This window comes from Ovis aries, chromosome X (assembly GCF_016772045.2).
Source record: "Ovis aries strain OAR_USU_Benz2616 breed Rambouillet chromosome X, ARS-UI_Ramb_v3.0, whole genome shotgun sequence".
NCBI classification, from domain to species: Eukaryota; Metazoa; Chordata; class Mammalia; order Artiodactyla; family Bovidae; genus Ovis; species Ovis aries.
In genome coordinates, this window is record NC_056080.1 from 113,595,123 (window position 1) to 113,609,732 (window position 14,610).

At 44.2% G+C, this 14,610-nt stretch overlaps 1 long non-coding RNA gene across 1 annotated transcript in view; it reads left to right on the forward strand.

The window, feature by feature from the left end:
* LOC132658851 (uncharacterized) overlaps nt 1–14,610 on the forward strand; it is a 29,589-nt gene that overhangs the window by 2,540 nt on the left and 12,439 nt on the right. The window lies entirely within an intron of this gene.

The following is a 14,610-nucleotide window of genomic DNA, read 5'->3' on the forward strand; positions in this document are numbered from 1 at the left end:
GAGAAACAGGGGACCTCTAGTTTTCACCCTCAACGGCTGCAGGGCCTTGCTGTTGTCACCTAAATTTACTGCATCTCGCGGGGATGATCATCTCCGTGCTACCCCCTTCAGGGTTGTTAAGGGATTGAATGAGATAATGTACCTGAAGGTACCATGCAAGTCGGAAATCAACCCTTGCGGGATGCTTCTTAGGAACCGTGATCCTCTAACCGCTGATGGAACTAGCCCAGGCATTTGCGAATGAGCGCCCCCATAAGTCCGTTCATGGAAGTGTTCATATTTAATTGCTCCTTAACCAGGGTGTGGATGGGCTATTTGCTAAGTGGTTAAGAGCTGCAGTACTTGGATGCAGTCTCAAAACGACAGAATGATCTCTGTTCGTTTCCAAGGCAAACCATTCAATATCACAGTAATCCAAGTCTATGCCCCAACCAGTAACGCTGAAGAAGCTGAAGTTGAACGATTCTATGAAGGCCTACAAGACCTTTTAGAACTAACACCCAAAAAAGATGTCCTTTTCATTATAGGGGACTGGAATGCAAAAGTAGGAAGTCAAGAAACACCTGGAGTAACAGGCAAATTTGGCCTTGGAATGCGAAATGAAGCAGGGCAAAGACTAATAGAGTTTTGCCAAGAAAACGCACTGGTCGTAGCAAACAACCTCTTCCAACAGCACAAGAGAAGACTCTACACATGGACATCACCAGATGGTCAACACCAAAATCAGATTGATTCTATTCTTTGCAGCCAAAGATGGAGAAGCTCTATGCAGTCAACAAAAACAAGACCAGGAGGTGACTGTGGCTCAGATCATGAACTCCTTATTACCAAATGCAGACTCAAATTGAAGAAAGTAGGGAAAACGGCTAGACCATTCAGGTATGACCTAAATCAAATCCCTTATGATTATACAGTGGAAGTGAGAAATAGATTTAAGGGCCGAGATCTGATAGATAGAGTGCCTGATGAACTATGGAATGAGGTTCGTTACATTGTACAAGAGACAGGGATCAAGGCCATCCCCATGGAAAAGAAATGCAAAAAAGCAAAATGGCTGTCTGGGGAGGCCTTATAAATAGCTGTGAAAAGGAGAGAGGCAAAAAGCAAAGGAGAAAAGGAAAGATATAAGCATCTGAATGCAGAGTTCCAAAGAATAGCAAGAAGAGATAAGAAAGCCTTCTTCAGCGATCAATGCAAAGAAATAGAGGAAAAGAACAGAATGGGAAAGACTAGAGATCTCTTCAAGAAAATTAGAGATACCAAGGGAACATTTCATGCAAAGATGGGCTCAATAAAGGACAGAAATGGTACGGACCTAACAGAAGCAGAAGATATTAAGAAGAGGTGGCAAGAATACACAGAAGAACTGTACAAAAAAAATCTTCATGACCCAGATAATCACGATGGTGTGATCACTCATCTAGAGCCAGACATCCTGGAATGTGAAGTCAAGTGGGCCTTAGAAAGCATCACTATGAACAAAGCTAGTGGAGGTGATGGAATTCCAGGTGAGCTATTTCAAATCCTGAAAGATGATTTTGTGAAAGTGCTGCACTCAATATGCCAGCACATTTGGAAAACTCAGCAGTGGCCACAGCACTGGAAAAGGTCAGTTTTCATTCCAATCCTAAAGAAAGGCAATGCCAAAGAATGCTCAAACTACCACACAATTGCACTCATCTCACATGCTAGTAAAGTAATGCTCAAAATTCTCCCAACCAGGCTTCAGCAATACGTGAACTGTGAACTTCCAGATGTTCTAGCTGGTTTTAGAAAAGGCAGAGGAACCAGAGATCAAATTGCCAACATCTGCTGGATCATCGAAAAAGCAAGAGAGTTACAGAAAAACATCTATTTCTGCTTTATTGACTATGCCAAAGCCTTTGACTGTGTGGATCACAATAAACTGTGGAAAATTCTGAGAGAGATGGGAATACCAGACCACCTGATCTGCCTCTTGAGAAATCTGTATGCAGGTCAGGAAGCAACAGTTAGAACTGGACATGGAACAACAGACTGGTTCCAAATAGGAAAAGGAGTACATCAAGGCTGTATATTGTCACCCTGCTTATTTAACTTACATGCAGAGTACATCATGAGAAACGCTGGACTGGAAGAAGCACAAGCTGGAATCAAGATTGCTGGGAGAACTATCAATAACTTCAGATATGCAGATGACACCACCTTTATGGCAGAAAGTGAAGAGGAACTAAAGAGCCTCTTGATGAAAGTGAAAGAGGAGAGTGAAAAAGTTGGCTTAAAGCTCAGCATTCAGAAAACGAAGATCATCGCATCCAGTCCCATCACTTCATGGGAAATAGATGGGGAAACAGTGGAAACAGTGTCAGACTTTATTTTCTTGGGCTCCAAAATCACAGCAGATGGTGACTGCAGCCATGAAATTAAAAGACGCTTACTCCTCAGAAGAAAAGTTATGACCAACCTAGATAGCATATTAAAAAGCAGAGACATTACTTTGCTGACTAAGGTCCGTCTAGTCAAGGCTATAGTTTTCCTGTGGTCATGTATGGATGTGAGAGTTGGACTGTGAAGAAGGCTGAGCGCCGAAGGATTGATGCTTTTGAACTGTTGGAAAAGACTCTTAAGAGTCCCTTGGACTGCAAGGAGATCCAACTAGTCCATTCTAAAGGAGATCAGCCCTGGGTATTCTTTGGAAGGAATGATGCTAAAGCTGAAACTTAAATACTTTGGCCACCTCATGCGAAGAGTGGACTCATTGGAAAAGACTCTGATGCTGGGAGGGATTGGGGGCAGGAGGAGAAGGGGACGACAGAGGATGAGATGGCTGGATGGCATCACTGACTCAATGGACATGAGTCTGAGTGAACTCCGGGAGTTGGTGATGGACAGGGAGGCCTGGCGTGCTGTGATTCATGGGGTCTCAAAGAGTTGGACATGACTGAGCGACTGAACTGAACTAAGAGCTGCTCTCTCTAAGGACATGACTGAGCGACTGAACTGAACTAAGAGCTGCTCTGTCTAATGCAATTGGCCCCAGTGACATTTAAATTAAAATGAAAAATTCATTTCCCCGGTTGCACTGGCCACATGTCAATTGCTCAGTATCCATCTATGACTAGAGGCTACTGAATTGAACGGCACAGAATAGAACCTTTCAACCATTGCAGAAAGTTCTATTTGACAATGTTGGGCTAGAGTAGCTCAGTCATTCTTTCTTCTTTCTTTCTTCATTTGGCTGTGCTGAGTGTTAACTGAGGTATGTGGGATCTACTTCCCTGCCTGGGGATCGGACCTGGGCCCCCAGTGTTGGGAGCATGGAGTCCCAGCCACTGGACCACCAGGGAAGTCCCTCATTCTTTCTTCTATAATCCTTTTCCCCACCTTACTTTGTCTTCAAAATGCTCAAGGGAACAACATACAAAAGCAAAGCCAAATACAAATTTAAGACAAACAACTCTCAGTAAATAGAAGCTGCACTGTGCAGCTTGTGGGATTTCAGTTTCCTGACTAGGGATTGATCTCAGACCATCAGCAGTGAAAGCTTGGAGTCCTAACCACTGGAGCACCAGGGAATTCCCAAGACATGCATTGAAAGCAAGATTTAAAGAGCTGACCATGTGGGAGAGTTATGTTTTAATCTAATTCTTCTCTCCACTTCACTGAACTGCATCCATTTTTCCAATCCTGGATCCAAGATCACATCTTTTTCCTTTCTTAGTCTTCTAGATCTCATCTTTTCCCTTTCTCAGTCCACTCTTGCCAATGGTAACTTTATCTTCTTCTTAACAGCTATGGTTATAACTTTCATTGGCAGTTATTTCGGCCTGCACTTTTGTATCTGCATGCCATGTTCTGTGGGCCTGTGGAGAGGGTCCACCACCAGGATACCCCTTTCAGAACCAAGGCCTGTGAGGTAAGGGATATAACTCAGCTTAGTCATCCTGAAACCCTTGTGGGTTCCTGTATATCTCAGTAGCTTATTCAAATAACTAGTTTGCATACTTGTCTCCACCCATTGAAGGTCATCAGAATGATAGCAACTCACGCAGTGTGTGGCAAAAAGTTGGCATTGGAGGCAACTTGCTGAAGAAATAACTGACTGTTGGTAGAACTATGTGCTGTCTTTTGTTCGGAAGAGGACATTGCTGAGTTCATATTAGCAGAATAAATGTTTAAAGGTCTTTGCTATCTTCCCTGGTGGCTCAGACAGTAAAGCGTCTGCCTACAATGCAGGAGATCTGGGTTCAATCCCTGGGTCGGAAAGATCTCCTGGAGAAGGAAATGGCAACCCACTCCAGTACTCTTGCCTGGAAAATCCCATGGATGGAGGAGCCTGGTAGGCTACAGTCCATGGGGTCGCAAAGAGTCACTGAGCTACTTCACTTTCTTTCTTTCTTTTCTCCAAGGATGGGGAGGAGGTGCAAGCTGCTGTCCCCACCTTCCTGCCCTGAGGCAGCAGCATTCTTGCAATTGGAGCCTGTAAGGAGGGGCAAGAGTCGGTTTCCAATCAAGTTCAGAGGCAATTCTGAGGACCAGGGTAGATCCACTGTACTGTTGGAGACTGAGATGAGATATCGGACCCCTGTGAAGCCAGCCTGTGACTTGTTGCCCTCATGGGCGCTGTGCACAAGCTATTCCATTCTGCTTGGTGACCTCTGTATTCCTTCACTGCCAGCCTCTGCTGCTTGGTTGACTCCCTGTCCTCTAGGTTGCAGTGAGCAGTGTGGTGTATCAGAAAGAACTCAGTTTCTGGAATTTCAAATACCTGAGTTCAAATCCTGATGCTCAGCCTCAACCCTTAGTTGTGTGACTTTGGGCAAGTTTTTTAACCTCTCTGAGCCTAAATGTCTTCAGTTAGTAAATGGGGGTAATAATAGTACCTACCTAGTTATGTTGGGAGATTAAACAAAATAATGCCTGTAAAGTACTTAGCACAGGCCCCAGCCACAGTAGTTGCTCAGTCAATGTTAGTTTTCTCCTTTTACTGATAAGATCCCACCCACCCACCCACCTACCTTTGGGCTCTGGCCTCTGATCTCTTGGAACTGATCAGGAAAGAACAGCTCTATCTTTGCCCTGTTCCATCCATACCTCTCTTCTTAGTAGACATCAGAACTGTTCACTATCTTATTCCCCCAAAGCACCCATCTCTACTGGAGTTAATCTGATGAATACACTTGATCCAGGAAGTTAATGCATGACAAGAATTTGAGGTTTGCCTCCCAGGTATGGTATTATGATAGTAGTCCGATGAAGTATGTCCTATTCCCCAGAGTAGTATCAAGCTCCACCCTTTCAAGCAAAGAGGTATTCTCGTGACTTTGGCTCAAAAAAGACACTGTACTTCATTGCGGTGTGCAGGGCTTCTCTCGTTGCAGAGTGTGGGCTCTAGGCACGCAGGCTCAATAGTGGCATATAGGCTTAGTTGTTTCATTTGACTGCTTTATATAGAGCTCCAGCTTCCCTCGTAGCTCAGTTGGTAAAGAGTCTGCCTGCAATGCAGGAGACCGGGTTCAATTCCTGGGTCAGGAAGATCCCCTGGAGAAAGAAATGGCAACCCACCCCAGTATTCTTTCCTGGAGAATCCCATGGACAGAAGAACCTGGCAGGCTACAGTCCATGGGGATGCAAGAGTTGGACACGACTTGGCAACTAAACCACCACCATATAGAGCTCACCTTGCTTCAGAGTCAACTCAAAAAGGGATTCCCCTCTGACAACTTACAACCCAACCTTCTTTTAAAAAAAAATTTTTTTTGTTGGGGTAGAGTTAATTTACAATATTATATTAGTTTCAGGTGTACAACATAGTGATTCAACATTCTTATAGACTATGAAAGTGAAAGTGAATTTGCTCAGTCGTGTCCGACTCTGCAACCCATGGACTGCAGCCTACCAGGCTCCTCCGTCCATGGAGTTTTCCAGGCAATAGTACTGGAGTGGGTTGCCATTTCCTTCTCCAGAAGATCTTCCCACCCTGGGGATCAAACCCGGGTCTCCTGCATTGCAGGCAGACGCTTTACCATCTGAGCCACCAGGGAAGCCTATACTCCATTTAAAGTTATAAAATATTGGCCATATCCCCTGTGCTGTACAATATAATATATCCTTGTATTCGATTTATTATGTACTCAGTAGTTGGTGCCTCTTCATCCCCTACTCTCACCTTGCCACTCCCCCCTAATCTCCCCAATTGTAGCCACTAGTTTGTTCTCTGTATCTGTGAGTCTGTTTCTGTTTTGTTATATTCACTAGTTTGTTTTATTTTTAGATTCCACATATAAGTGATATCATACACCGTTTGTCTTTCTTTGTCTGACTTATTTCACTAAGTGTAAAACCCTCCAGCTTCATCCATGTTGTTGCAAATGGCAAGATTTCACTCCTTTTATGGCTAAATAATATTCCATTGAATATATACCACAGCTTTATCCATTCATCTGTTGATGGACACAGGTTACTTCCATCTTGGCATTTGTAAATAACACTGCTGTGAACAGTAGGGGGGTGCATGTAATTCTTCAAAGTAGTGTTTTTGTAACAACCCAAGTTTCAACTCATAGGTTCATATGCTGAAACCTCAGAGTGCATTCCTGTTGTAGCCCATTCCTCTCTTACTGTCCCCACAGAGGAGGAGGAGGATGTAGCTAAAATTTATTGAGCATCTGCTGCATGTGAAGCACTTCACATATGTTAACTCATTTAATCCTCATGCCCATGAAGTTGTCCTACTTCTCACCATTCCCGTTTTACAGATGAGGCAACGGAGGCTAACAGAAGTTAAGAAATTTTCCCAGGTCTGCTTAACCTGGAAGACCACACACTTCCCTCACTGAACTTTGAGAAGCAAATTCTCACTTCTCTGAGCCTAGTATATCACTTTATTTGCACTTCTTTTTTTAAGATTAACTTATTTATGGCCACATTGGCTGTTGGTTGCTGCGTATGGGCTTTCTATAGCTGTGGTGAGCAGGGGCTGCTCTTCATTGCAGTGTGCAGGCTCTTCTCGTTACAGAGAGCATGGGCTCTAGGCACGCAGGCTCAGTAGTTGTGGCACATGGGCTTGGTTGTTCCATGGCATATAGGATCTTCCCAGACCAGAGGTCAAACCCGTGTCCCCTGCATTGGCAGGTGGATTCTTAACTCCTGAACCACCGAGAAGCCCTATTCGCACTTCTAACACTGCACTTGTACTGTCTTGAATCAAATTAGGAAGCAGTGAAGCATAGTGGTTAAGCTTCTGGGTTCTGAAATAACACCACTGTCCCTAAATAGGTAACTTAGAGCAAATTATTTCTGAATTTTAGGTTCCTCATCTGAAAAAAAGGGGGGGCTTAGCTCCCTGGAAAATTGAAAGGATTAAACCCAACAATACCTAGGAAGTACTTGGTACACTGCTTGACTCTTCTAGTAAGGGAAGCATTATATAAATTTTATATATTCTCAGAGGTATTTGTGTATATCTTAACAACAGTAAGAGATAGTAAGGCTATGCCTTACTCATTTTTGTGTTCTTACCAGCAGTGCTAATGCCCAAAGCAAATAATAAATATTCATTGAACGTGTGTTAGTCACTCAGTTGTGTCTGACTGTTTGCAACCCCATGGACTGTAGCCCATCTGTAGGCTCCTCTGTCCATGGGATTCTCCAGGAAGTACAGTCATGTTAATAATCAATCTGGGTTTATGATAAATATCAGGTATCCTTATTTGGGCAAAATCATTACAGCCTGTCCAACAGGTTCTGAGATGGGTCAACAGCAAGAGTTAGCAGAAATAACACAAAGATGTGAACTCCCCCCACCCCTAATAGGTGGTGGCTATTTTAATAGGAGTAATATAAAAAGTGGAGTGAGAAGTGCACATCTGGAGAGTGATAAGCCTAGCCAGTACTCAGAGAACACTCCCTAACCGAAAGAATCCCAACCCCCTCATTATGCAGATAGAGAAACTGAGGTCCAGAAAGGAATAGTGACTTGCCCAAGGTTACACAGAAAGCCAGCGGCAAAGTCGGGACAGAGACCTAGATGTGATTAACTCGTGTCTCTTGCTTTTCCCTCGGTGCCTTCCCTGCATACAGCTGTCACTCACTCACTGGCTGAGCAGTGCCCCGGCTGACTGTGAAGCCACTCAGAACGGCTGTGGTTAGTCACCGACTCTCATTCACAGTCAGGCCTTCTGGAGCACATCATAATAATGAACCTTCCCAATATCACTCATCCAATTTGTTTCCTAAGACATAAGCTAAATTAATGATCAGAGAAGTTCAGTAGCAGCAACCTTGGTGAAAAGTCTTTAAGAAGAGCCTCAAAGCTTCCGCTGTCTCTGTAGCTACTTAACAGGAACTTGAAAAACAGCAGAAAAGGTTGCTGGTTGATGCCTCACTAACTAGCTCCTTGACAAATGATCTTTGCTTGGCTCAGCACCAGCAGAGAACATGAATTTTCACTGTCTCATTACTAAGTATTTGTCTTTCTGATTCTGTTGGCTAGAATTGAGCTTTCTAACTCATCTATATGCCCCAGAGCAACCAACACAATGTTTGCCATACAGTAGAAACTTAATATATCTTCAGGGATTAACTTTCCCACTTTGAGTGTGAAACCATGATGTTAATTACATGGAAACTAGGCTGAAACTTACTCTATAAATCAAAAGATCCTAATGACCAATTGGGGGGGGGAAAGTCGGTTGTTGGGATTTTGGGACATTGCCAGGATTTCTTCTTCAGCTAGCTGTATGATTCTCCCCTTGCTTTGGACCCTCCCAGTCTTTATCATCAACTGGATCCTAACCCTGGCAACAGATTAAGGTCTTGCCTCTCACACTTGCCCTTGCCCCAAGCATGCAGCGTCAAATACTAAACATTATAAGTTATCACTTTTGCAAAAATTAGAGAAGTAGCCATTTTGCAGCATAACCACACTACCTCTATTCACATCCCTGGCTTTAATTCCATAACTCAGTCCCCTTGCATGCTAAATCCTTTCACAGGGTATGTTTCTGCCACTTGCAAATAGGTTCCAAATGTCCCAGAAATGTTTATTCAACGTTTACATTTCTTCCAACTTCTTTGCAAACAACATACATTCCCAGTTTCTCTTATATATTTAAGAGATCAGGGGTTCCCTCACAGATACGCCTCACATTACACAGCTACATTCCTGAAAGGTATTATGGCAATGGAATTCAGATCACTGGCAATATATCAAATATTTTCAACAGACTGACTTCTCACTAGCGGGATCCAGTCCTAAGAGGGAGCCTCCAAAAAGGTAAGGAACTGTTCTTCCACCCCCACTGCCACCCTAGCCCCCAGAGTTGCCCCTTTTTCCTGCATCCTGCCCATTCCTTCTGATCCTTCAGCCTCGCCCAGACCCACACAGGTCCCCGTTCCTCCCGTTGGTCTTTCAGAGCAGTTTCATTTCCTCTGCACATCCTCTATGACGTCTCCCAGGAGCCTCCATCCTTCCTCTCCTCCAAGGTCTATAAATACACTGGTCCCCCGGTGTGGTGGTGAGGGGGGCTATGAATTCCTTCCTCAAGCAGCAAGGCCCTGTGAACTAGGATGGCCACGCCCAAATGAGCAGGTTTATCTCCAAGGTCCAGTGGGCCAGTGAACCTTTCTTCTTCTTGCTTTGCTGGCTAATCTTAACCAGACTTACATAAGGTGGGGTATTATACCACCTCAAATCTGGTACCTTTGTGTGCTGAGAGAGCAAAGATGGATGGGGACTAGGTGTTAAGTCTGTGACCAGTTTGGCTGTGTGCTTAGAGCTCTGAGATAATGAGGTTAAGCTAGCGAGATCATCTCGGTCAGCTTTGCTCCATCCCAGATGTGAGTTTCTACCCCTACGGTGATCAGAGATGGCATTGTCACAGCTTTGGTCTTAACCCAGGTCACAGACTGAGAGCTTCTTGATGTCTCACTTCTTCGTCTTCCATACATTTCTGGAACACAGAAAGAGAGAGCCCAGTAATGTATTAACTTTAAAAAGGTAACATTTGAGGGGGAAAAAAGAAAAAGAAACGTAGCCATTTTACAGCAAAATCTCACATATTACTTTCTGAAGGTGGCTGTAACAAATTACCACAAACTAGGTGGCTTAAAACAGCAGAAACTTATTCTATTCCAGCTCTGGAGGCTAGAAGTCTGAAATCAAGAAGGTTCTAGGTGAGAATCCTTCCTTGCTTCTTTGAACTTGTGATGACTCCAGGCATCCCTTGGTTTGGGGCTGCAACATCTTCACATGGCCTTCTCTCTGTCTGTGTGACCTCCGTCTGCCTCTCTCTTTTCTAAAATATTTATGTATTTGACTGCTCCAGGTCTTAGCTGCAGCATGCAGGATCCTCAGTCTTCGTTTTGGCACATGGGATTTTTAGCTGTGGCATGTGGGATCTAGTTCCCTGACCAGGGATGGAACCCAGGTCCCCTGCATTGGGAGCTCAGAGTCTTAGCCACTGGACCAGCAGGGAAGTCCCTGCTTCTCTCATTTACCATTGGATTTAATGCCCACCCGCATGATGCAGGCTGACCTCCTCTTGGAATCCATAACTTAGTTACATCTGCAAAGACCTTTTTCCAAATAAGGTTACATTCACAGTTTCTAGGGGTTTAGACATGGACATATCTTTTGTGCACTCCCATTCAACCTACTGCACCCACTACCTCTGCTCGCATCCCCAGCATGCTGGAATCGTAAAAGCATGAACTTTCTGTCCATGTTGCTTCCAAATCTCTCTCAAATCTGTATACTTCTCTACGTTTCTGTGCCCCATCCTCATTTAAGCCCCATCAGTCCTTGCACACCATTCTCCAAAGCAACCAGAATAGTTAGGCTGGCCTGCTCAGTTTGCCAGTCTTCCATGGTTCCCAGTGGCTCTGAGGGTTGAGACCCAACTCTTGGCCATGGCCTGCAAGTTGCCAGCCACCTGTCTTGCCTCTCTCCCTCTTTCTATCTGCAGTGTCATGTCCTTTCCTCTTGGAGAACTCTCTACTCCACCCCATCTTCTCCTGGCTAACACCCATCATGCATCAGCTCAGCTCTAAGGTCAAATACCACTTCCTTAAGTGATGCTTGCCTTGGCCCCCAGACCAGCTGAGAAATCATCATATCTCTCATAGTTTGCAATTAGATTTGCATTGTATCAATAACTCTCCTCACCTACCTTCCCCACCAACCCCAACTGATTGAGCTCCATGAGGGCCTGTGGCTGTCTGGTTTCATCACTGTCCTCAGAACCTAACTGGTGTCCAACACATAGTAGGTGTTCAGTCATTATTTGAATGAATATATGAATTAATTAATTCATCCAAACATCTGTGTTCTCATTGCTCGTGTTCCTCTGCTAGATTTGAGAGAAACAATGCCTATCTTACAGGGTTGAATAATGAGAAAAATGAGATCATGGAGGGAAAGGGGCTTTATAAACCATGAGATGCCTTACTCATTTAATCAGCCCTTTGGGAGCCAGGGAGGCACCCTGCCCAGGGTCTGGGGCAGCAGGAGATTCGAGGGTGGAAGCAAGAAAGGACCCTTTAGAATAAGAGTTTCTGTAGGAGCTCTGCTGGGTAGGATAAGATTACATGGACACTCCATTCCCCTGCTTCAGACTTGCAGCTCCTAACTTATCATCCTCTGGGATCAAAAGAAAATGCCACTCTCCTCAGGTGTAAAGATTGCCCTGAGTCACTCTGGGCATCAAGGGTTTTAATCGTCTTCTTTAAAGCATCTGCTCCAGGTGCGGGCTGAGGGGAGGGTGACAGCCTCCCAGGCTGGGTCCATCTCCGCTTGTGCTTTCCACGAGGTGATCCATCAACCTTGGCACTGGCTTCAGGCGCTGCCCAGCTGACAAATGACTTTGAAGCGTGCCTCTGGGCTTTTCATTCTTTCCCTTCCTTGCCTTCTTGGCTTTCACTGCCAACAGGCGGGGAGGGGATCACCTCCTTCCTCCTGCTCCTCTGGCACGTCCATCTAGAAGGCATCCCTGGAGGCCTGACATTCCAGTTCTTCAGTGTCTTGCATTTGATTTCCCCAGACCCTGTCAAGTCATAATCTCCTTTCCTGCAGGGAAGGGACACTTCCACCTCTTCCTCCATATCCTCTCAGCTCCCTGCATTTGGGTCAAGAGACCTAAAAAGGCCATTTCTCATTTCCACCTTGTCTTCCATTGTTTTTTCCCCTGGGATGTCTATGCATTCATGGTTCTGAGATGCCTCACTCGTCTGGAATGTCCATGACGAGCCGATCCTCTGAATCATAGACTTAAAGAAGTTGGAAAGAGCAGAGCTCATTAGGCTGTCGTTTCCCCAGTTTCCTCCTCTGACCTGAACGTTTTCCCACTGCCTGGAGGGTGTGCTTCCCTACTCCGTCATTCAACTGGGCTTTGGAGCTCTGTCTACACAGTCCAGAAAGTAAAGAACAAGGCCTGTTTCTGAATAATTCAAACAAAATCTTGTTTAATCTCAATTATTTGGGCATCCTATTACAAAGCACCATTTCCGTGCAAGGCTTTGGGATAATCCCCTCTAATAGCTATCACAGAATCAGAGCTGGAAAGGACCTGGCAGCTCATCTGCTCAAAAACCTGCTTCTGGGACTTCCCTGGTGGTCCCGTGGCTAAGACTCCAAGCTCCCAATGCAGGGGGCCTGGGTTCAATCTCTGGTCAGGGGACTAGATCCCACAGGCCGCAACTAAAAATCCCACAAGGAAGATCAAAGATCTCGCCTGCCGCAACTAAGACCCAGCGTGGTCAAATAAAAAAAAAATAAACAAACCTGCTCCTTTTAAAATTTTGTATTATAGTTTTACTTGAGAAATAATCAACATACAGTAACCTTCACATTTGCCTGCTGTACAAAATGTGTACAATTTGCTAAGTTTTGACATATGCATATCTCCATGAAGCCATCACCACCATCACATTTCCATCACTCCCTAAAGTTGCCTTCTGCCCCGTTGTAATCCTTCACTTCATCCCCTCTGCAGTCCCCCGTCCCCAGGCAACCACTGATCTTCTTTCTGTTACTATATAGTTAGCATTTTCCAGAATTTTATATAAATGGAATAGCACACTATGCATTTTTTGAGCTGGTTTCTTTCCCTCGGCAGAATTATTTTGAGATTCCTTTATGTTGTCTGTATTAATAGTGTCATATGCATCAGTAAGTTGTTTCTGATTTTTGACTGTTGTGATAAATGCTTCTATGAACATTCATGTACCAATTTTTGTATATATGTGTATCTTCAGCTCTCTTAGGTATGTGCCTATGAGCTTTTACCTTCATATGGTAACTATATTTAACCTTTTGAGGAACTACCAAACTATTTTCCAATGCAGCTGTCCCATTTTACAATCCCACCAACAAGGCATGAGGTTCCTATTTTTACTCATCTTACTATCTTATTGTTCTACTTTTTTTTTTTTATTCGAGCCATCCTGCAATGTAAACTGATATCTCACTGTGGTTTTGATTTGATTTTCCTAATGACCACTGATGAAAGTGAAAGAGGATAGTGAAAAAGTTGGCTTAAAGCTCAACATTCAGAAAACGAAGATCATGGCATCTGGTCCCATCACTTCACGGGAAATAGATTCGGAAACAGTGGAAACAGGGTCAGACTTTATTTTGGGGGGGCTCCAAAATCACTGCAGATGGTAATTGCAGCCATGAAATTAAAAGAGGCTTACTCCTTGGAAGGAAAGTTATGACCAACCTAGATAGCATATTAAAAAGCAGAGGCATTACTTTGCCAACAAAGGTCTGTCTAGTTAAGGCTATGGTTTTTCCAGTAGTCATGTATGGATGTGAGAGTTAGACTGTGAAGAAAGCTGAGTGCCGAAGAATTGATGCTTTTGAACTGTGGTGTTGGAGAAGACTCTTGAGAGTCCCTTGGACTGCAAGGAGATCCAACAAGTCCATTCTAAAGGAAGTCGGTCCTGGGTGTTCGTTGGAAGGACTGATGCTAAAGCTGAAACTCTAATACTTTGGCCACCTCATGGGAAGAGTTGACTCATTGGAAAAGACCCTGATGCTGGGAGGGATTGGGGGCAGGGGGAGAAGGGGACGACAGAGGATGAGATGGCTGGATGGCATCACCGACTCGATGGACGTGAGTCTGAGTGAACTCCAGGAGTTGGTGATGGACAGGGAGGCCTGGCATGCTGCAATTCATGGGGTCGCAAAGAGTCGGACACAACTGAGTGACTGAACTGAACTGAACTGAATGACCACTGATATTGAGCATCTTTTAATGTGCTTATTGGCCTTTTATACATCTTCCTTTGAAAAATATCGATTGAAATCTATCCCATTTAAAATATTGGGATAAGGAATTCCCTGGAGGTCCAGAGGGACTTTCACTGCCCAGGCGCAGGTTCAATACATGGTCAGGGAACTAAGATCCCCAACTGCACAATCAAAAAATAATAAATTTTTTAAATTAAAAAATTTAAACTGGCATATAATTCACATAAAATTCACCATTTTATAGTGTGCAACTCAGTGGTTGTTAGTATATTCACTAAGTTGTGTAACCATCACCACTATCTAATTCCAGAATATTTCCATCACCCTAAAAAGAAATTCTGTATCTATAAGCATTCAGTTCACCCCTGCCTCCATCC